The 24,823-nt window shown below is 44.6% G+C and overlaps 1 protein-coding gene across 2 annotated transcripts in view; it reads right to left on the bottom strand.

Annotated features, from left to right (window-relative positions):
- SORBS1 (sorbin and SH3 domain containing 1) overlaps positions 1 to 24,823 on the bottom strand; it is a 271,569-nt gene that overhangs the window by 227,830 nt on the left and 18,916 nt on the right. The gene's annotated exons all lie outside the window — the stretch shown is intronic.

Raw genomic sequence — 24,823 nt, forward strand, 5'->3', positions numbered from 1 at the left:
GGGCCCGCCCACAAATTGTGCCCCCCCTCCCCGCCAGACTCAGGAGGCACCAGTTATCCCTATCCTTGCCCCGCTCCATCCCTGCCATCATGGTGATGCTCTGCCACCTCCAAGGAGCAGGAATGGGAGGGAGAGGGCAAAGCCAGCAGTGCTGGAGGTGATGGCAGCGCAGGGTGCTGGTGGAGGGGGATGGAAAAGACGGCTGGGCAAGCTCCCTCCGCCCCACCCCCCCTAGGAGGCAGCACCCCATCTCTCACAGCACCCCATCTCCACTCCCCACATCATTCTTGATGAGTAATTCACAAACAAGAACAACAACAGTATCACAAAATTTTTCCAGGCTACTTTAGTTTAGATCCCAGGGGAAAAAAAACAGTAAGTGTAAAGTCAGACCTAAGAAAGAAAGAGAACATGCCCATGTAAGTGTTAGAAATGGAGTATTGTTATAATATTGTTAGAAATGGAGTGTTGTTAGAAATGCACAGTTTGCATCTCGTACCTGATAAGAAAAAAAACAAAAAAAAAAAAACCACTGCCAAGGACTTTTTTCCCTTGGCCAGCCTTGCCACAGTTTTTCTTATACTAAATCACATACTCCCCCAGCCTCTCTCATGCAGATTACAGAAGCTGGAATTCAACTGACTGTGTCCTTGAAAGGGGGGGGGGGGGGATTTAAACTCTTGGTGACCTAAAGAACTTTCTGAGCATGCGCAATTAGCTGATGCATATTTACTTCTCCGCCCTGCATACTTAAGTAGTTAATTATAATGTACATGCGACGGATGTAGTAACGTAACCACATACATGTTTGTATGAAACGGAAATGAGTTGTAAGAGTTCCTGTTTCTGCACACGTGCCCAGGAGGGAAAGGATAAATACCAGCTGAAAAATTCCTCAGGGGTTCAGAGTAATCTCAGTCTTTGACTCTGCTCTGACCCTATTTGCAAATACACCTTTTGTGCTGCTAATAAGTGTGTGCCTGTGATTTTGGTGGCCTCCAGAGAAACAAACCGCTTTTTGCATCATAAGCATTAACTCTCTTTTAGCTTTGAAAAACATCTAAAAAACAAAAACGACACCTACCTGGCCAATCAGTAAAGAATTCTCTTTTTAAAGGTGCTATACACAGAAAGCAAAGCATCTCTCTCATTCCCACAATTACAGATACAACCTACCAGAAATGATGCCACCACGCACATGCACCCCTGCACTTGGTGTTCCCACACAAAGAAACAGGTCTCATTTTTAAAGAGAGAATAATCTACAAAGGAAACGGATTACAGAATTCCATGAAGCTTCTGGCATGAAACAGCTGAAAAGGCCCTGACCCCTAAGATCATATTGGTTTTCCTTTCACAGCAGAGAGGTAGAATGGTACAGTAGTTACTGTACTGGAACTGAACCCAGGAGATCTAGGTCTAATTCTCAATTCTGATACAGGATTCCTCTCTGATCTTACAGAATAAATAATTTACTCTCTGTGAAAAATGGGGATAGTACCATATTTACTTGAATCTAGGATGGCCCTGAATTTAAGATGCCCCTCCCCATAAGTAGATTGTATGTATGGAAAATTTTAAATATATAAAATTTGTTATAGTCTTCCCTGTATAGAATCCAATTACTGAAGGGTCATCTTGAATTAATCTGCCCCACTGCTGCAGGGGGCAGAGCAGCAGGCAGTAAGGTAGCAGGTAGGGGAGGTCAAACAGATTGTCTCTTGCTTGTGCCCACCCCTCTGCTCCCACTTTCCCCTCCCCCCCAGCCTCTGCTTCCTTCCTCCCCCCTTACCCTTGCTCTGTGCCAGCAGACTCCATCCCCAGCTCCCATAGCAGCTGTGTACCTCTGTTACAGTCTAGGCTGAAGCTATGCTCAGTGCCTCAGGCTGCATCAGGGATAGAGACTACCAGGGTGGAGTTAGAGTAAGTAGGTAGGGGGGAGGGGGACAAGGGAGAGAAGCAGGCAGGGGAGTAGAAGTTATGTTGGGAGGGAAGATGGGGGAAGAAAAGGCTGCGTGGGGGGAAGGGATGGTAGGGTGCAGAAGTGGCAGGGGTGGGGGGACAGGCAGCACCTGTGACTATGGCCCCAACCCTGGCTAGGGGCTGAACCCCAACCCACAGCAGCCGTTTGCCCCTCACACACACACACACCCATCCCACACTTGATTCTAAGAGAAGGGGCTCTCGCCCCCCCCCCCCGCCCCCATGTGTAAATAGGGAAAAAAACCTTATCTTAGAATTCAGTAAATACAGTAGTGCTTCACAGAGGTAAATGTCAATGATTCTGAGATCTTCAGCTACCAGGGTGAGAGCAACCATGTAAGTATCTAGATAAAGAGAACAACAGACACTCAAACTGCTCTTACCAATATAAAGATGGTACTACATCCAGATACAAAAAAGTAATTTGTTTTATTGGGAATTTCATAATTTTTAAAATTGGTATCCTTCCAACTTCAAGCAGAATCTGAACATTTTCAGGTCCTGACAAAAGCCGAACTCTGGGCAGATCAGTTGTGTGAGAGGAACCAATCTTGGAAGCCCAGGTCCCCAGTTCAGAAACAGTCCGCCCAGCAGGCTCCTCTAGACTTTGAAAGCCCTAAAGTCCCCAACACAGAGACAGTCTAGGAGATGGACTCTCACGAGTCAGAAACCTGCCAGGGTTCCATCTGTACTTTGGTGAAAGCAAACTACTGCCTGTCACCATGCAACCCACCAAAGGATCCATATTCCCCATGCTTTAAAAGCATGTAGTCCCTGCACATGGGGAGGCACGCAGAGTTATGCACAAAAGGTGTGCCAGGAGAAGCAGACAGAGACAGCTGGGACAGCCTCCTTACTCCAGCACGGCCAAGACCCTGTGCCACTGAACTGGTGAAGGCAGCAGGGAGAGGTCTCTAGCTCTGGTAAGTCCAGGAGCACAGGACACAGAAGGCCAACAAGGGAGCCAGCAAATAGAGAATTCGGAGGATCTTTACACTGGGAAGGAACACCCTAAAAGGCGAGTGTGAACCCCAAAAAACACTGGATGGAGAGAGCTGCAGGGCAATATTTTCTTTGATTTCCTTCTCTTTCTTATTACATGGAGGCCTTGAAGCCTGAATACACAGGGTACCCACACCAGCACACCATGAGGGATCTGTCAGAAGGATATTTATTTGGTTCTGCTCCAGTGAAGGAGTTAGTCAAGTTCTGAGTTATAATTTATATGAATATGTTGAGAGTGGACTCTGAAATTATATTGATACTGCCATTGAGAAAAGATTATTGGAACTGATTTAGTCCCTCAACAGGGGCTGCCTAGGACTATGATATATACCAATCATCTTTAAAAGTACATTTTTGGTTCTATGTCTGATAGCCGACAGGATCCAGGATTGTGAAGCACCATCTCACTTACATCACAGTTGGTGTACAGAAAGGGGCGAAGGGGAGGCGGAGCCCCATGAAACGCAGCTAGGAGAATATCCCTAAGGGAAGGGTATCTTCCACTACTGAAGCCTTCCTCCTTTAAGTATCTTTTCTCAATCAAGGCATGGCAGGTGAGTAAAGAGGGACCTTCTTCTCCTATGGGAAACACTCCTGAGATTCAGAGGGGGTAAGCACTGGACACTGAACATTTTTTGAGTGACATGAGTCACCTCATGCACACCGCCCCCAGCCCCCCAATTGGGTACACTTCCACAATATGTTTCAATTTCAATGAACTGCTAAGTCCAGGTACAAAAGAAGTTTCACTAGAATTTTTCCAACTGGCTCTACCTGAGGCCAAGTTGTACTGAACTTTAATGTTGCACCAATTACAGAGAACATTATACTTGTACAGAAAACTCTTAAAGCTAAAGATAGTTGGAACAGTTTATCTTCGCTGCACTGCATGCCCAAGTTAAACAAAGCTACTGTATGTTTAAAGTTAAAATTTCTTCCAGTAACAGGAAATTAAAAAATGCTGTAAAATTCAAAGGGGCTGTTAATAACTCAAAGTTTCCTCATAATAGTCCTGTTCAACCAATGTCTTTATTTTAGTTGTGTTCATCCTCTGCACACACTGGACCAAGAACACTCAAAACAGCATGGGCTCAGTGAAGTGAAACTTAAAATAAAAGTGGTCTGACTTTTCTATTGAAATCCACAGCATGACAAGCTTCCACTCTTAAATTGCTACTCAGTTGCTATGACATTATTGTTTTAAGAACATCATTGCACAAGGTAAAAAGTTGGTAGGCTTGGATTTGTCACCTAGATGTCAAATGAAACCAATGCAAATAATTTTTTAAAATGTTTCTCAACCAAAAATTGATCAAGTGAGGTGTAGTCACAATTGTCACCCTAACCTAAGAGTACTCATCTGTGTCACTAGGAAAACTACAAAGGATGGCCCAAGACCAAGTGACAATGCTTCTGCTTTCCACCAAGCTTCCATGTGTTCACTGCATCCTTTATCTAGGCAGACAAGCAAGACATTCTCCTTCAACTGAAGGAAAGATATTTGTACAGTGATGTCTGGTTAGACTGTAAGTTTTTTCAGGCTGGACTAACTCCTATTTTATATACACACAGAACTTAACAAAATGGAGGCTTTGGTCCAGACTATGCTTTCTTGACTGTAGGTCAGGTTAGGTCTGTGAAAAAATCCTCTCTCTCTCTCTCTGTCCCCTGGTTTATGATAGCCCTATCCCAGCCTCTCTTCCCTCCTTCTCCTCTCCCCCTCCCCCCCATTTACTCTAGCTACATGATTTAAGTCAACCAGGTCACCTGGACAACTGGGCCTCGTTACCTGGGTGACTGAGCTGTAAAACTTTCAGAGGGTGCAGGGCATTCTCTCTTCCTCTGTCTTGCAAGGGGCATTTTGGGAAGGGGATAGCCAGTCATTTTAGAACCACAGACACAGAAGCATTAGAAGCATCTAACCTCCAGAGCACTCTCTCATCCTCTGGAAGAACATGCAAGTAACTTACCTGAAATTCAGCAAGTAATTTAGGATTAAGTGAACTAGACACATATCAAGAGGGCCAAGAAGCCCATTCTGTTTTGCTCAAGTAAGTTTTCTTTCAATTTTCCATCGTTTTGTATTCCTTCCTCACTCTCTCCTTCTTTGATCAATAAAGCTACCTGTTATAGCATGCCTTGCTGTAAATGCTTATGAGGATGAGACTAGCCTTTAAAGCTCCCTTCACTCAGCTGGCTAAGGTGGATGTGGCTTTTACTTTCCTCCCATACAGAAGACTACTTGTGAATGCTTCAGGCTAAAAGAAGCACCCCAAAAATACCACAGAGGGCTAAGCACCCTCCAAAGCCAACAGGGTCTGTGTACCACAGGATGCACAGAGCCCTAACAAAGACCAGGGCCCAGGTGGTGGCAGTGGTTACCCCAGGCTTGCCGGTGTGCTAAAGTAAGGGGGTTTGGCCAGATGTAGGCACCCCAGAGGAGACACCTGAAGTGTGGTTTTTGGTCAGGCCCCTTACTGTCCCACCACAAAGTCAGGTCAGCTTCCTCCCAAGGCTGCTGCAAGTGTTGGGGCACCCTAGATCCATGTTTCTCAACCCATGGGGCGCAACCCAAAAGTGGGTTGCAAGAATATATGAAAGAGTCACAAACAAAATTAAAGGATCTCAAGGCACCTCTGGGTAAGAAACACTGTTCTACACCTTACAACCAAGAGCTGTAAGACTTGAGGGAAGAAGTGTGTAAAGATAGCACAGTTCAGGTTAGCAACCTGATGAATCTCTGAAGAAAACAGAATATAGTGAAGTTCAGAGCCAGGTTCTCAGGTGGTATAAATCAGCAAGGTAATAGTATACATCTACATAGCTCCGTGGAATCTATCTAAGGATCTGGCCCAGTCTTTATTGGAGCTGCTTTTAGATTCACAAAGGTACATGGTTTTAAAAATAACACCTTACAACTACACCTGTATCCAGTGCAGGGACCAGGGAGACGGTCTCTTCCTGCACCTCATGACACAACAGGATGGAGCACTGACAAGTGTGCAGTGGTATATGCAGCACCCAGTCCATGTTCAGAGAAAATCTGAGCACTATTTACTTCGGCTTTGTGTTAACTAAGGGAGTTTACAACACTTCTAAGAAGCACCTTGTGGAGGCTAGAAGGACAACAGGCCTATTTAAAATGCACAAAGAGAAAATGTCTCAACTCTTTACAATCAATAAGACAATTCAAACCTGTTAGAAAAAGGTGCAGCATCACTGGAAAATCTCAATTTGACCTCCTAAATTGTGGCCAGCACTATACAAACCCATCTGTAAGCACACCCAATTTCACTTAAAAGATGCAGCATGATTCTTCATTATTATTTTTTAACTAGCCAATTGCCTGTCAAGAATGACAGGGAAGGGATGGGGGATGGAGTATCGTCCCCCCCACCCTCAGTCCAGCTTCATGTGCTAGAGTTGGGGGGGGAGCCCCCCAAGGCCAGCACTGCGCCACCAGCACTCCGGGCTGACGCCACTACCTCCACTGGCCTTACCCCCCTGCTCCATCCCCTCTGTCCCTGATATCATGGCAGTGCTCCGCCATTGCCACCGTCACCCTCTGACTCCTTGGAGGCAGAAGGGGGTGCTGGGGATGGTGCTGCCATGACAGTGGGGGCTTAGGGGCCAGGGTGTGAGCAGTGCTAGCCTCACCAACACACTCCAGCCCCTTGGTCCCCACTGTCATGGTGGCACTTCTGTCTGTACAGAGCACCCTGATTAGTTGTTTCAGTAAGCATTGTGACTGGCTGCCGAGACAATCAGTCAGAGTGCAAATAAGGCATTGTGGACAGACAGACAGACAGACTAAGGCTTTTATAGTATTAGAATGTTGCTTTAAAAAAAAAAATTAAAAAAATCAGCATCAACTGTCTTTCCTGAAGACAATAAGTAGCAGCTCTCAAGAACTAGCCATGTAGACATTTCAGCTGTAACATTTTTTCATTCCCCACATCCCATTCCAGAGTCCAAGCTTGAATAAAAATTTAGCATTTTATTGTTAGCAGTCAAGAAGAAGAACAACTGAATGACCTGGGAAAAGCCTTGGAGAGAAATCTAAGAAGCTTTTGTATCTACTGAGAAACTTCTGCCATTTTCTTCCAATTCAGCCTGAAGGAAAAAAGATTGAAAACTTAAACTCCAAGATAACACGAAGTCAAATATTATTTCCTGATTCTGGTTCTTGTTCTTGGCATCAAACAAAAGAATTATATCCACAAATCTTCAATGCACTTTTTTTTTTTTTTTAAGAGCTTTTTCTATGATACACAGCATCCAATTTCCCACAAAATATCTGATCAAAACTTGAGCTTCTTATCTTTTAGTCCCTGCCTCTTCTTAGTGAGCTCATCTCTCTGGGAATAATGCTACAAAAAGCTTCCTCTGAAAAGAGACAGATACTACAAAGAATTTGGTGTGAAAAGAAATTTTGCTTTCTGTGTTTCAAATCTAATCACTTTTCATTTTGATTCCTGACAAATCTTTATTTGATGAACAAACCATTCAGAGTGAACTATTATGGGTGGATTGTTACTGCACATGAACCATCCGATATCCCTTGTGCCTTACTGTGAAGGGCTCAAACACAAAATCTGAGGACATTCCAAACATGCTATCAAAGGACACATCAATATGGCATAGGCATGTGCTAATAAAGATGCTCAAGAGCATGCTGCTCTATTGTCAGACTTCAGAGTAACTAATCAGACTATTTTGTTCTTAGAGCCCATAAAACCCCATTCACTGCTACAGCTTGTGCTACAATCAAAAGGGGGTTAATGCAGGATCCATGCTCTAAGGCAGGGGTTTTCAACCTTGTTAAATGAGTATTGCACTTCTGACTCAGTTTCAACTCCTGTACCCCTTTTTTTTTTCTAGCTTTTGGGGCAGATTGACGCCTCCACAGTACAGGAGAGACTGGAGCTGGGGAAGGGTACGGGAGCCATGAGTGTGGGGACGGGGAATGGCTCCTGCCACTATGCACACCCCAGGAGGGCACAGGGTGGGGAGCATGTGCCCCCTGATCTGCAAGGGGGGGGGGTTCCTGCAGTGCTGGGGGAGGGAGTGGGCCTGGGGCTTGGGCAGGGGCTGCTCAGCAGGGGTGGGACATCTCCTGATGCTACCAGGACCCCTGGGAAGGCATAGGGTGGGCATGAGCACCCAGATCTGCATGGGGCAGGGCAGGTTGTGGCTGCCTCAGTGGCGTGGGAGAAAGTAGGGCTGGAGCAGGCACTGCACAGCTGGATCAGGATGCAGGACAGAACAGTGAGCGGTTCATCCAGGGGGCGCAGGGAGGAGGAGGGTGGCTCCCATTGTTACACACACCCTGGGAAGGCTGGGGGGGGGCGGGGGAAGTGTGCCCGTGGATCTGTGCGGGGTGAGAAGGGCTGCCCCAGAGGTGGGGGAGGGAGTGCACATCCAGGGGATGGGGGAGAGGCTCCCATCACTATGCATACCCCCCGCCCCATGCATGGTTCAGTATCACGCAGATACCCCATGCAGATCAGGTGGCAGGTGCTACTCTTCCCCCCCCTCCCCACACCCGCCAGATGAGCTGCTCGCAGCTCCATCCCACCCTGGCTGTGGAGCACCTGCCCCAGCCCCACTCCCTCCCACACCACAGGAGCCTCAAATCTGTCCCCTCTCTTTAAAAACAGGAAAAAATATAAGGGGTACAGGAGCTGAAACTGAATCAGAAGAGAGACACTTAACCTCATTTCTGTAGGCCCCCATGCTGAAGAAGGGAGTGGGAGAGGGGCAGGGGCAGGCACTGAACAGCCAGGCAGAGCCTAGGACTGAGCCGCATGCACCCCAGGAGGGCACAGGGGCTGCGTACCCACAGGGTGGGCTGGGGCCATGCCGGGCTCTTTCCAGTAGGCACTAGGCTGAGCTGCACTCGGGGCAGGTGGCAGCAGCGGCTCTGGGAGGCGGCTCCCCACAGGAGGGACTTGCAGGCATTCCAGAATTCACCATAACCCCTCCAACCCCCCTCCCAGCGCCGCTGCTGTCCACCCTAGCGCAGCATGGTCCAGCCCCCACCAGGAAAAGCCCAGTGCCGCCCCAGCCCCAGGCAATAGCTGCAGTCCGCCGTCACCCACGCGCAGATCTGGGGGCGCTTGCTCCCCATACCTTCCCAGGGGTGCATGTAGTGGTGATGCTAGCAGGGGGGTTGAATGGGGGAGAGTTTGCATACATCAGCCACCATCGCCACCCACTGCCAGCTATTGGTTGAGGGCAGCGGCCCAGCAGCCAATCAGGAGAACGAGCTGGGGTTGGGGTGGTGCCACAATGTGCCATGTGGGGCCAGCAGCACTTGATGTGCCCCTCCCCCTGGTAAGAGGCAAATGTGCTGGGGGACACGGTGCCACTACACCCCGGGGCACGCTCCATCTCTGCCCACCCATCTGCGAGTACCCCCGAAGACCTTTCTATATACACTTGGGGGGTACACATACCCACAGTTGATAACTCTTTCTCTAATGCAAGCAGGGTACCCAAACTAAGCATTGGGTCAGGCTGGTAGACAGCACCACAAGCCACAGTAAAATCTTATCAGGGGCTGTTTCTTGGAAGCAAAAAAAACAGCAGACACAAGGAAATTGTTGCTTAAAACAGAGTTCAATCCGAAGGCTAGACAGGGACCTACACCTTTGATGGGTGCAAGTGTAAATCACTCTTAGTTGCAATGGATCACACACAGCTGTACGGAATTAGATTGAATGATTCACCTTCATACAATCATAGAAAATTAGGGTTAGAAGGGACCTCAAGAGGTCATCTAGTCCAACCCCCTGCTCAAAGCAAGACCATCTCCAACTAGATCATCCCAGCCAAGGCTTTGTCTAGCCAGGTCTTCAAAAACCTCCAAGGATGCAGAGTCTACAATCTCTCTCAGTAACTTGGCTCCTTTTTCTAACTCTGCTTTAGTAGGTCTCTAATTAGCCTTTGTCCTGCCTGCTTTGTTATTATTTCTGATACTAGTTCATTGTGACATGGTGCTTGGCTTGCACCTGTCACTTTAAGGAAAGATGAGGCTGCAATAAGTTCCAAAACCAAACCATTTCAAAACAGAGTAAGCCAGGAATAAACTAGCAATCTTTCCAGAGGTGAATATTCAGAACTCCATTTCTGATTTCTACCAGACTTCCCTTGGGGAAAATAATATCAGTCCCTACCCTGGGATTACACTGAAGGATGTAAAATTTCAAGAAGATTGATTCATCTTTGTTAAAGTTTGGTAGGGCTCTTTTAAAGCAGAAAGAACAAGAATCTTCAGTTTTCATTAAAGAACAGCCAGTTCCATAATAAATGCATGCAAACACAACAGTAGCAAAAGCAGTAGTGTAAGGATACATATGCTGTTTTACTTTTATTTAAAAAGATAACCCTGCAACCTTCCTATTCTTATCATGTTCACTTCTTACCTGGATTATTAGCTCTTTGAGGCAGGGAGTGCCTTTGTTCTGTGTTTGTACAATACAATCGGGTCCTAGCTTATGACCAGGGCTTCTTCATGCTATGGTTATACACAATGGTACAGGAATAATACATTGTTCACATCTTATTAGCACCTACGAGCACTGTACAAAATAGTTATTTCTACTTGCTTCTTCGGTGACAGATTAACAAAAACTGATTCTTGCTCAGCTTCCCGGAACTTAAAGCCTACGCTCAATCAATCTGAATTTCCATTTCCAAATTACAGGGCACTGAGTTCACAGTTTAAGGATATTGTGGGCCTCAAACTCTTAGTCCACATCAACAGACCTGCCAACGTTTTAAAATATGACCCACTAGAAATACTGAAGATTTACGGTCTACTTTTGTCCTCACAATGACTGATTTAAATAAGAAAAGATTTCCACAAAATTAGTGGATTCATTCAATGAAAAAATTAAGATGAGAACCAAATCAGTTATTTCTTGCACAACACACTGTCTTTATGTAACAGTTGCATTAAGAGCAACTAAACATTAACTAACTGTATTTCGCATGCAACCCAGTGTAAAACAAACTGCCTAGCATAGCAAAAAACAAGGGGCATATGTATTCCAGAAGCTGCACTGGAATACATTAAAAGGTATATTAACAGGCTTCCATTCACTTTTCAGTTTCAACATTTTCAAAAGGAAATTAGTTGTTGTTATTTATATGCATACAATCGTATTTTCCCAGCTGTATTTATAAAGCCTTGCACAGCTACTTTTGAAAGAGATTTACTTTGTCTTCTCCCTATGTAACTTTTTGAGAGAAGTACTACCAACTTTTCCCAGACAGGCAAGCAAGGTAAGTATTTCCAAAGGGTTCCTAACTCCTTAAGGCATGTCACGTCTGAGATTCCCAAAGGCCCAAAATAGTTTGCTTTCACTTTTTCAGAGCTAATTTTTGGAGAGAGGGTATCTATACAACATTGGAAGGTCATGAATATAGAATGGACATTTCTGTTACCATCCCAGATCCTCCTTTACTCTTTTTCACTGAAAAGCTGCAATTTTCCTGAGCACTTGAACTCCAGCATATCAAAATGCTCCTATAAATGTGAACCTATTAATTTAGTAATCACCCGATAAGAGTGCTTGATAAGTGGCAAGTGGCAAAAGACATTAAAATCAGAGAAGATTGCTATTGTAGGATTCACTGTCCATCTTGGTGCACCTTAGAGAACCGAAATACACAGTTTAATTGAGTCAGTCTTGTAGGCCTGAAGTTCCCTGGCTCTAAGACAAAATGCAGGCCGGTAAGAGTCCTAAGAGTAGCAAAATATAGAATAGCAGCCAAACTCAAGCCTGATTTAAGTGGCTGCAACTCCAATGAAGTAAAGGGGAGTATAGCTGGACCCACTTATTGCCCAGGAAATTTGGCCTACATAATTAAGTAATAGATTATGAGAGCCGTGCGAATTTCCTCTTAAGAGACAACTTATATCATGGGATGTTTCAATTAGGTGATGTCCATAATTAAGTTGACTAGCTAGTGAAGTCATGTAGGTAAAAGTTGCTCTTGTCAAGCTACGTGGGCTCAATCTTGCAACCACTGAACTCTGACAGCCATGTCACCCTTGAAAGGATCCTAAAGCTCCCCAGGGTACAACAGCACCCTGGTTCATCTACATGGATGGCAAAATTTTGCTACATGAGAACTGCTTTCACCAAAAAAAAAGATACTGAAATAAAAGTGAGAGCAAGGGCAGCATCATAGGAGGGCATTGAGGCTGGCAAGGAGAGGTCTTTCTTGGTGGCCTCCAAAATATTCTGCTGCATATCCCAATTCCCTGTTCCTGTTAACAGGAGGAGGTGTGGACTGATCAGAATGCTACCCAGATGTGTTTGGGGAAGTAAAGTACAAATGTTTTGTTGAGTTACATGTTTACGCTGAACCAGCTTTCTGTTCCATGGACTTCTTTAAACTCACGCAGTCACAATCATAAATCAGGGAAGATGAGGCATGTGAGATGACTCAGGGGCTGGTAACAAAGTACAGAACTTTTCAACAGCAGTTTGAATCCTGCTCTGTTCAGGAGCCACTGTAAACCACTGAGTGTAGGAGAAACCAGTCAATGCTTTCAGTTCAGCTCCTGTTGCATATATAAAAAGCAATTAGGCATCTAAAGATGCAGAAAGATGCCTAGAGGGATGTACAATGGGAGTTAGGCACCAACTCTGTTTAGGCAGTAACAAGGAATAAACGGCCATAAGTTGTTTGAGAGTAGGTTCAGCCTGGACATTAGAAGACACTATTTCACAGTCAGGGCAGCTAGGATCTGGAACCAACTTCCAAGGGAAGTGGTGCTGGCTCCTACCTTGGGAGTCTTTAAGAGGAGGCTTGATAATTACCTAGCTGGGGTCATATGACCCCAGAGCAGGGGGTTGGACTTGAAGATCTACTTAGGTCCCTTCTGACCCTACATCTATGAAAAAAAAATCTTAAGGCCCAAAGAGTGACTAGATCTAGTCTGCCACTAGGAGTGTGCTCACTAACTTTGCCCGATACAAAAGGTGGGTTCCTTCCTCACATCTCAGGCAGACTCCCTGATTTCACCTTTTGAGATAGTGTGGCTTTCCATTACCCTTCACCCCCACAGATTCCTGGATGATCCACATCTAGCCCTAAAGATAAAACCGTAAAGAAGAAACATGCTGACTAAAAGGTTTTTTCCCTTTGTTGGACCAGTTGTTCTTCTCCAGCAATTTACGATCATGTGGAAAGCACTAGTAGATGGCAAATACCCCAGTTCAAGAAGGCTGAACTGTGAATGCTGGGACCAGATCTTGAGCTGGTGCAAACTACTGCAATTCCATCACATCAATGCTGATGAATGCCTACAAGAGATCTGCATTTTTTTTTAAATGAAACCCTCTGAAAAATGATAAAGGCTCTGAAAGTTCTCCCACCAGCTGGTCTCAAAACACTAAAATCTGAAAATTCAGTTTTAACGAAACCGAATTTTAAAAAAATATCAAAAAACCCACACACACAGCTCAGCTGGCACCTGCAAACCTATGCCTCTTCACTGAAAGTGCATAGTGTGCCATTTCAGAGCAACATAGCTGCCCTATCAGCCAGCTAGCGTACATAAACATAAATGAAATTACAGCTCACAAAGACATAATTTCTGGCTTCCTACTAAAATAGCTTTGGAAGACCAGGCCCATACATGGAATAAAATGGCTTTCACTGCAACCATAAGCCAAGCTCTGTTCTGGAATGACTTTTTAGGTAATATAAACAGTTTCAGGCAAAACACAGAACAGACCAGCCTGGGTTTTATACAATCAGTGCAACAAAAGTGAGATTTATTCATCTGCTGAATTAAGCTCTTTATATTGTTTCTACTTAAAAAGGAAATGTCTTGAATGCAACAGTTCTTACAGATTTATCTTTCCTAACAAATACATTTATAACCTATTTTAGATTCCACCAAGCAATTCCAAACCTAGTAAAAATGAACACAGCATTTCTGAGCCTCTCATTTGTAAACAGTATAAAAATCTTTCTTTCCCTCTCCACTGTTCCAGCAGCTTTGCTGGGTGACATTCACCCACCCACTCCCATCACAATACACTTTATAACAATAGTTACATAAAATACTTAAAATGCATGACTTCAGATACAGAGAGGCACTTCTCGAAATACTTGTTCACAACTGTTTGCTTACAGTCCTCTGTACTCTTTACATGGTCAAATATGCTCTGTGATTATTAATTAGCCTTGACAAATTTCCTGTGCATTACCTATAATCATTCCCAAATTACACACAAGAAAGCAAAAGGAAAGGTTAAGTGAATTATCCAAAAAAAACACAGAGCCCTGGCCTCAGTTTTCAAAAGCAGTCAGTGATTTTTGTTGCCTCCATTTCTAATGTCAGCTTTATTTTCAGAAGGGCAAAGGGATTACAAATCTAACTAAAATCAGCATTTGCTGACTGTGCTCAGTGCCTCTGAAAACAGCGTAACCCAAATACTGGAGCAAGCAAAAATGAAAAACTGTAGAAAACGTTATCCAGCAACCGGCAGCAGAACCAAGTCTTAAACACAGGCAGGCACTCATCCCCCTAGAACAGGGGTAAATTGTTGTATTTGATCCTGGTTGTTGTCCTTTCTGCAGTAAATGCAAGTAAGATGCATTATATTCATTCACCAAACCTACCTGCACACCAACCTAGTGAGATAGATATAAAATATTACTCCCCACTTTACAAATGGATAACCTGAAGGGTACACTAATGGATAGCACTAGAAAACAAGAATGAGGTTTAGGGAGGAATCTAGATCGGTAAGAGTCAGCAGATCCAGAATGGAGACAGGGCTGGGCAGTTGCTAGGGAATCAACGGAGTATCAGCATGTAACACTGGCCTCTCAGCATGTTTAATATAATTCTATTTCCTATTGTGCCTGCCTGCCACATCACCTCCTGCTAATGAAACACGAGGGACAGAAATGAAGCAGCTTGTCCAAGGTGACGCACCAAGATACTGACAGAGCTGGGAAAAGAAGCTATTGTTCCATCTCCCAGTTTCCTTCTACAAATATGAGACCACGTTCTCCTTCTGTTATTGTATATCATGTAACTGAATCATAAACTGTATATCGCACACTACTGAGCAGCACAATACAAGTTTAATAAGAATCGTATGCACATGTTATGCCAATGTTGGTAATGGCTAAGTAGAAAAATATATTACAAGATTAGTTCCCTAGTAACCTGCCTCTCAGATGCATACCAGAAATAATCACCTAAAGACTAAGAGCAAAAAATTAAGAATGAAGGACATAGTCCACAAATACAAAACAAAAGGAAACTTGGCTGATAGTTATCTGCTCAGTCAGGGTAGACATGAGGTCAGAGGAAATGGAAGGTCTAAATTCTGAGCACACCAGAGCAAGAAACATTCAGTTTGTTTATTCACTTTGACTAGTAGGCAAAATAATATAAAACAAGCACATGTAGCCAGTGTAACAACATCATGACACTGAAATCAGCAGAGTATTACAGGAACATGAACAATCCTCATTAGCACTCTGTGGGCTGAAGGACACAGCCTAAAAATATTTGAGCGCGCAAATCTCACGTAAAAGACTTGGAAAAAGGAGCATGAAATCATTTATGCCAGTGAGGGTTAAACTTTTTGTCAGACATGCCACATATTAGTCTCACACCCTCCCCAAGTGCCACTCCAATCCCTCCCCCAATGTGTTCTGCTTTCTGTTCTCACCCTGATCTACTGCTCTTTCTTCTTCCTCTCCTGTGCCTCCTGGCCAATTTGCTGCCTTGCTTTCTGTTCCCTGTCCTATCTGCTGCTGTGCGGCCTGTCCCCTCCGCAATCTGCCACGTGTCACGCAGAAGGCTGCCCGTGACACTTGTGGCATCTGTAATCCCTAATTTATACAATGGAAGAGTAACCTGGCCAACATGAGGTTTTGTTCCAATGTGCTGCCCACTGAAAAAATGGGAGCACCAGTATTTCCACTGACTACACAACAGTAGTCTCCAACCTTTTTATCATGAACGACTCATGCCTCTGGCGGCTGAGGGGGCACAGCGGCAGCAGGAGCGCAGTAGCGTGACAGCAGTAAGCGGGGGAGTTCCCTCAGATGCCACCAGCGATGTTAGCAGGTGGGGGCAAGCGCTAACCAAGTGTCAGTGACCATCCGCAGCTGCCACCAGCAGCCGGCGGGGGTCATGGACTGCCTGCAGATGCTACCAGCGATGTCGGTAGCAGGGGTGGGGGTGGCAAGCACCAACCAAGGGTCAGCCAGCAGGGATCGCAGGCTGCCTGCAGATGCCGCCAGCGGTGTTGGCAGCGAAGTGGCGAGTGGTGACTGCCCAAAGGCACCTTTTTGAAGGGGGTGCACACGCACCTGCGTGCACCCCTACACGTCACCTCTGCTTTTTATGGTGATATTTTTTACATGTAAAGGGCGTCCAAGGATCTACTACGCCCCCGCTCCTCCCTCTCCTCCACCCCCTGCGATCCAGGACTGCAGAGTATCCCAGACGCATCTGAGCCGGGTCGAGGTCCAATGCCACTTCTGTGCCGCGGCTGCAGTGAGCTGTGCCTGCCCAGCAGGCAGACAAATGTGGCATCAGGCCCCAACCTGGCTGGGTCTAGAAGTCTCTGCAGTCTAGGGGCGTGTGGGTTCCATGGGTATGTGCCCTCCCCACCTCTGATCTGGGAGGAGGTTGCTTCGGCTGCCCGCTGCACCCAGAGCACAAGGTAGGGAGGACACAGACCCCCGAAGCCTCTGCTGGGCTGTGCCCAGAGGCAGGAGCCCTTCCACGTGCCCCTGGGCCATGGAGACTTCCAGACCCGGCCAAGCCAGGACCCAACGCCCCATTCATCTGGCTGCAAGGCGGGTGCAGCTCAGCACAGCTGTAGCACAGAAGTGGGATCGGCCCTGGCCTAGCTAGGTCTGGGAAGATCTGATCATCCATCGGCGTGTGGAGGGGGGCACTCCCACCATTCAACATGGCCCAGCAGCAGCCTCAAGGGCCTGTGACCCGCTCCACACCTGTGCTTGGGGCAAGGCAGCTGCTGCTGCAGGCTACCCGCTTCACCCCAAGCAGTCCAGGGTCTCCACCGGGCTGAGTCCAACAGCGGGAGCTGCGCCCCTCACGCACCTCTGGATGATCAGATCTTCCCAGACCTGGCTGGGCTGGACCTGCCCCCACGTAAGTCCCTGCTGATAAACTGAGCCATGTTTGCACGTGGTCAGCTTGCAGTGGGGTTTGAGGTGCAGTGGCAGCAGCCTCTACTGCCTCCACCCCCACAGGGATGGTGGGGAGCCCCCTCTGCACACCTGGAGGAGCCCCCTGGGCTCCTATCCTCCCACCACCTAGCCATGCTGGGGGCCTACTTACCTTTGCCTGCTCCTGGCTGGGCCATATGATCAGTCGCTCGCAGCGTCAATCTAGCCCCAGCTCCTTTCCACCCCCACAAATTGACCTGCTGAAGGGGGTGGGGCATGCACAAGCGCGCACACCCAGCTCTCCTCCAGCCCACGATTGACCAAAAGAAGCTCCAGGATCTACTTGTCGATTAGGATCAATAGGTTGGTGACCACTGGACTAGAATGAACTTTGGACAGGGCCCTGTTTTCCTGTTTATCTATATTCCATGATCAAGTGTAAACTTGTAAAACTTCCAGAAATTTTGACGCCATAGAAATAAACCATTCCTCCCCCTTTTAAAAAAAAACCAAAAAAACCCCCTGAAATTTTGGGAAAAATTGAAGTATATGCAATACTTATTTTCTTAGGACCCTTTACATATCTAAATTCATTTTGCTACTTTAAGAACATAAAATGTATTATGTATAACTTGGTTTGCTCACAAAATTATCATGGTTGGTTTATTCATTAAATTTAAAAGTATAGTTTATTCAGACAATAATTACAAAATTACTAATTGAATTTACTTAAAATGTTGTAAATATTTGTTATAAATGGAGCTACAAGTTGCTGAACTCTGGACCTAGCATCTCTTAGGTTTTGCCAGTTTGAGAAGCAGATAAAAATTAAAGTTGAAAATAGAAGAAAATATCAAACATTATAGTAAAACAAATTAAATTATTATGTATTCTGCACTTAGTCTCCTCCAGTGTCAAGCAGATACAGAAAACACTCATTTTTAGAAAAAGAGCTGAGAAAAAAAAAAAAGGAGGAAAAAACCCAAGACCCATTGAACACAAATTTTGCTACCTGAATCTTGGTCTAATCAGTCATTTTCTGAGCTATCACTATCAGCAGTTTCTGCTTCTTCTGATCCTTCATTTTTATCAGCTTCATGGACTTCTAAAGACTGAAGGTTTGTCTGGATTGAGACAAGCTTTTCTGCTCTTCCACATGCTAGTTTGTTTCTTGATTTGGTGCGAGTATTTCCAAACATAGACCAGTTTCTTTCACATGCTGCAGAAGATGAAGGACTCTGAAGCAGGTGAGAAGCAACAGGAATCAGAGGCTGCGTAGTGCAAAGGCCTTGCCACCATGTTGCAGGAGGTATATGCTTGGCAGAATCCCAGACTGCATTCCTGGACCAAATACCTGAAGATGTTCTGTATTCTGCAACATTTAAAAGTACCTTTCCAACATCAAATTTTAAGTGTGTTGCTTGTTTTGTAATCTAGTCAAATGCAGTACCATTTCTGCCTTTCTTAACATTTCTACCTTTGAATCTTGGATTCAAAAAGACTTGCAGTAACATGAACTGATTGGCAACAAATTCCTCCCATCTGTTAACAAAGTCTTTCACTTTTCTTTCATCTGTACTTTTAAGCCGAGAAACACTTAGATTCTCAAAAAGAGCCGATTTTGTCTGGGTCATTTAGTACAGAATGTCTGACAAAATGCACTGTCTGATTCAGATGCAGTGACTGATGAAGAAATTGGCTTTAGAATCTTCAAGGAGTTCTCTGCAGCTGAACCCAGAAGACATCCTCATCACGTACAGTTACTACTGATATACTGTGCAGTTTGCTTGTTCTCTCCTGTTTCAATGCTTCTGTAAAAAACTGCTTGAGGTGTTGTTATCAAAAAGTTTATGATTCCTTCTCCCCACACATTTGTCCATCCATCTGTAAGTACTGCAAGATACAGTGTTTTATTGATTTTTCCTTGCACGGACTGCATTACACGTTCATATTCTGACTCTAAAAGAAGCTTGCTCAAAAAATGTCTGTTGGGCAAATGGTATGATCGTCTTAGTAATTTTAAAGCTTCCTGCCAGTATGTATTTTCAGTTATTGACAATGGCATCCCAGAAGAACACTTTGGTCTTGCAAGAGCTTGGTCAATTCTTTCCTGATCTTCAGGTGTCATCTTGTCTAGAAATGAAACTATGGAGAGCCTGTTGTATATAGTTGGTTGCAATATTTGGTTACTTGAGGATGTTGATTGGGCAATCCTTTGTGATGTTGATGTTATAGAAGGAGCAGCAACAGTAGGAGGACTTCTGAACTGAGAATATTGAAAAGACCTACTTGGACTTCCATCATCATGATCTACCTCCTCCTCACTTACATTTAGTGGCTAGTATGCATATCTAAACATTAAGCCACAGCATGTACAAATTTAGGAATGGATGGAGGAGAGGCCTCCTCAGACTTAACTGTGAACAACTTCCTTGCCCTGCATCAGATTACTAGGAAGTCAATTATGAATTACATAGGTTATGAAAATATACTAATACAGCTAAAATATAGCTTAATATACTGAATTCAGAGAATTTTAAACTCTTACCTTTCAATAAAGAAGTATACTTTCTTTCAGCTCCTTTGTACTGCGCTTCTGTACTTTTGTGGATCTCAAGGTCACAGGGCCAGGAGGCAGCAGGTTCCTTCCAACTCCAAAACCTTTAGATTTGCTCCGTCTCCTCTCCTGAGGCTTTTGAGCAAGCAGGGCAATAAGCTTGTTTCTAATCTCTACAGAAACAAATGGCTGTTGCTGCCAGTATCCACTCCCAGTCCTTTGAGGCCTAGTCAGGAGAACAGGAGCAGATCCACCAACCTCTAGATCAAAAGTCAACAATAGAGGAAGTCCACAAACAAAGAAGGCACTGAATCCTCCTTCCTTCTCTAGTGAAAATGGCAGTGCCCCCTGGGGGCAGAAATCTACCTGACTCTTGCATCTGAGACTTGTACTGCACTGCTTGTCCTCAGTGTACAGGAACTGTAATGATCTGATACTGTAGACAGTCTTACATAAAAGTCTTCCTATTACATAGTTATCAGAAAACATTTTTCAGGAGTAAAGGGTAGCAATATATGAACACACTGTCTTAATTTATTCATCACTAGCCAATTGCCTATCAAGAATGACAGGCATGGGGGGGGTGGGGAAGAGAGTGGGTGGGGACAGAGGCCTTCATCCAGCTCTGGCTCCCCCCACCTTCAGAGCTGGGCCTGCTTCCCCTCTTCCCCACCCTCCCCTTCGTGCCCAGAGCCAAGCCAGCCCCCTCTCCATCCACTGGCCCCCACTTCCCCTGCTCTGTCACCTGGCCCCACCCCTCCGCTCCATCACCACCACCGGCAGGGCTGTGGGGCATGGCCAGCACTGCTGGCCCCACCCCCCTCCATCCACCACGTCACCAGTGCCTGCAGGGAACAAGGAGAGGCATGGCCAGCAACGCTGACCTTGCTGCCCCCCTCTTGTCCATCCACTCTGTTCTCACACCCTGCAGGGTGTCGGGGGCCAGAGCCAACACCACTGGCCTCACTCCCCTGCTCCATCAGCTCTGTGGCTGCCGTCTCCTATCCCCCCCTCCGTCCAGTCTTGTCACTGCTGCCTGCCAGGGGGGTGGGGGGAAGGGAGCAGGGAGCAGGGAAAGAAACTTGTGTCCGCCTCCCCCTGCTGCTTTGTGGCAGGGCCCGCTCCCTGCATCGTCACTGCTACAGGGCTGGGGCCTCTCTGCCCACCCTACCCGGGGGGCCGGCAGGGACAGAGCTCAGCATCTGGCCCTGCACTCCCATTCCCCTCGTCTAGTTCCAACCCTCCTAATTCAGGCCTGACCCCCTTCCCGCCCCATCCCCTCCCCTGCCACAGCAGCCTCACCCCATTCCCTCACCCCCTCCCACTGCTGCCACCACCTTTTCCTCCATGGAGCCAGGAGGGGCCTCCCCCCCACCATCCCCTCTGTCCATTCCATCATGGTGGCACTCTGCCACCTGCTGTCTGGAACACTGTTGGAGCATTCCAATTGGCTGCCAAGACAGCAAGAGTGCGAATAAAATGTTATGGATAGACAGACAGACCAAGAGACAGACACCCTATGGCTTTTATAATATTAGAATGCTAAAAAAATATATTTCATGAGAGATTTTTCAATTTTTCCAATTTTTCAGAAAACAAAGAAGTCCTTTGGAAAAAACCCGGAAAAAAAATGTTTTTTTCCCCCTCAATTTTTCTGTTTTTTTCTTCAGGCCTTTACATCTCTAATCAGGTGTGATTTTAGCATCCAAATACAGAATTTGGGTATCTTAATAAGACAACCACATTTGAAATCTGAGCTACCTCCACACATTCAAAATTCATGAGTGAAATTCCACAATTCAGAAGAATGACTTTAAAAATCATGAGATTTTTTATCAATGTAATGTTTAAAACATTTTTACTTTTCTTCTTGGTTCTGAGCATTAAAGGGTCACATTTTCAAGCTTTTTTTAAAACTATTAGGGCTAGGAATTTGCCTTTTGAAAAAGAAACAGAAAGATGAATCATTATATAATCTTCTGAGTGCATGTGCTGGTGCTTCAAAATATTAGTACTGCCATGCTCATGAAACAATCATGAGATCTGGCATCATTTTGAATCTTCCCAAACAATTATCTGGCTTACAAGAACTCCATACAATTTCCCTTCTGGCAGTAAAATAATAAACTTGCAGTTAGGATGTGCAGATGTTGTCATGAAAGTAATGGTGAGGTCTAAGAATTCAACATCTTGATTTTCTTGAGGGCTCAGAGAAGTGAAAGGATAAAAGGGAAAAAAGCTCTTATTTAAGTGGCTTTGGTGAAAGGCCCAGCCATGCTTAGAAGGTCATCAAGCTAGTATGGCTCAGACACACCAGTTTCTATGGCCAATGGCTTTCAAGCATTACATCCACCCACCTTGAATCCCCAATCCAAATGACCTGAAATCCATTTGTAGCTGGCACTACTAAGGGCAGCCTTTGGCCCAAATCTGGAATGAGACTCAAATTCATATCTGTGCACCCATAGTAATGTACCTTAATCACTCTGCCACTGCAGCCCAAATAACTTCAGTTCCCAATAAATAAATTTAAAATGTCTACATAAACATCTAAAATTGTTAAATCATAAGAAGGTGAATGGAATTTCCATTTTAGTCTGATCAACTGGATCTCAGTCTTGTAATTCAATTTCAGTTTTCCAAATTCCACAAACATATTCAGGGATCTTCAGATATAAACTTTGGTTTCAGCCCGTGCAAGAAAAAGAGAGAAGAGCACAAACTTCAGAACTAAATCCTGTAACCACCCACAGAGTCTGGATAATGGTTGGATCCAGGGTTTCTAGAGGCAGTTCTTCCACTGTCATTTTCTCTATATGGAAACAGAGAGCTTGAGGATTCTCTTTAAACACTTGTCTAACTACTTCTCACAGTGCACACCATCAGCCTACCCATGTGGGAAAAGAAAAAGAAAATATGAGGGCCAAGGCAGGACAGAAGTTTATAGTGATCTTATTTAATTGTGCCCCATGGCACCAATAAACCATTTCATTTCATTTCTAGCACAGACACTGGAAAGGCTGTACAAGAGATTGGAGTGGAGAGCTAGACAGTTACCAAAACAGGTATAACGGTCACTAGAATCACCTGGCTGTTTTTCTCAGTTACACTTGTCAGTGGTGACAGTGGGTTATTTAATCTGAAAATTTAAATCTTCCCCCGCATGTTTGGTGAGAGATAGGATGCGTCATACGAATCCATATTACTTTAATTACATATCACAATTACAGCAGTACCACTAACAGGATGATTGTGTTATGACTTCACCTCTCAGAACCACATTCCACATTCCCTTTTGCAATATTTTCATATTGCCTTACCTGAACATGCACCCCAAAAAAGTGTAAATGTAATATAAACTTCATCCAGGTGTCAGAACACAGACTGCCTGCTCTTAGCAGCACGATGACTGTGGAAAATATTTATTTAGGAGGTCTCACAAAAATATCTGGAACTAGGTGAAGGTATTTTAAGAAGTCCTTGAGGAAAAAAAACAGAAAGCTGGGAAAAGTGATGTTGATGATAATTCCAAAATAATAATGCTGTCCTTATTCAACTGGGCTATTCAAATTCTTCCTTGCTGTGATTTATAATGGAATAAGGAAAATACAGTAAGACAGGCTTCTCTCCTGGTATTTCAAGGCCTGAAGAAAGTATGCAAAGAACAGAGCACCACTGCATAGTGACACTACAGAACAAGCTGCACAGCCTAGGCTACAACACTGTAGTCACTTAGGATTTAACAGGATTACCATGTTGCACCTAGGCTACTTGGAAGTTCCCAGAAACAGTGAGAATAGAAAGAAAACTTTCCTGCTTTAAAAACACAGATCACTACTTTTGAATTAAGGTGGACACTCCAATAATTAGTAGCAGTATAGACCTTAACCTAAACTACCGTGCTTTTATGGGCTAGCTCAGTTAAAGCTAGCTCATGCATTTCTACTTGAAAGTAATACTTCTGTAGGTGGCACGTAGACATTTCCTAATCTATTCAATAGATTAGGGTACATATATAGCCAAGTCAGTTCATTACAATGTTTAACAAACTCTTGAAATCCACAGCCTACAGAATCTGCATTTATAATATGAGAAGAATATTTTAGCAGTATAGCACTTCTAACCTGACCCCTAGAAATCTCACAAAAAGCCTGATACCATAAGATTTCTAGAGAAAGATGTTCAGATACATTGGAGTGAACTTAAGAAAAAGAATGTTTTCTTCTTCCTCTAAATCACCTCAGAGAACTAGTCACATAATTAGATGCCTAACTTTAGGCAGCCAAAAAAGTTCCCATTCTAGAAGTTTACCCAGTATTAAAGAGATACATAGAAGTTAGTGGCAGAGAAGCAGTTTGCTTTCTGTCTGAAACTGAAGGATGGGACAAGTCAATGAGCTTTCTTGTTTCCTAACATCATTACTCTCAATTAATCAGCTTTTTCTTACACAATTTCCTGGAGATAATTCTACCAGAACTAGAATCATACATAGAGTCTTTTAGGAAAAAAGAAAAGTCACAAGATTGGCACGTCATGATTTTCAAATATGAGAAAGGGCAGGGAACAAAAATCTTGGGGGGAAAAGATGTTTTCAGACCTTGTTATACAGCACAGCACACACAAAGCATGACCATATTTTTCTTATTTTGTGATCACCTAATGACAGTCTTCAAAGGACCTCAGTGGAACAGCAAACCTAATATTCATTTATTTCAGCTACTTTGCATTGAGGAGGGATGGCAGAAGGGACAGTGAGAGAGCAAATGCACGTACTAAATGTTTGGGATGGCGACAACTGGGAACTGCTAGCAGGAAACTGCTCTGCTACTATCTATTCTTAGACTTGAAAATTACATTTTGTAACCAAAAGTCAGTCGCAGAATGTGATGGCATCATTATATCTGCATAACAAATTGTGGTTTTTAAATCAATGGAAGTTTAATTTTAAAATCTAATCCTGTTTACTGGCATTCAGGAAAGGAAAAAAAAAGCAGAGACGGCTACTATTTGAGGGCAGAGTAAAGGAAGTTTGTGTGTTGAAACAACCATCTATCACTGCTACCAGCATTTCCTTCTGTTTCCTTGTGC

The sequence above is a fragment of the Crocodylus siamensis genome, chromosome 7, assembly GCF_052110815.1.
Source record: "Crocodylus siamensis isolate JL-2025a chromosome 7, ASM5211081v1, whole genome shotgun sequence".
NCBI classification, from domain to species: Eukaryota; Metazoa; Chordata; order Crocodylia; family Crocodylidae; genus Crocodylus; species Crocodylus siamensis.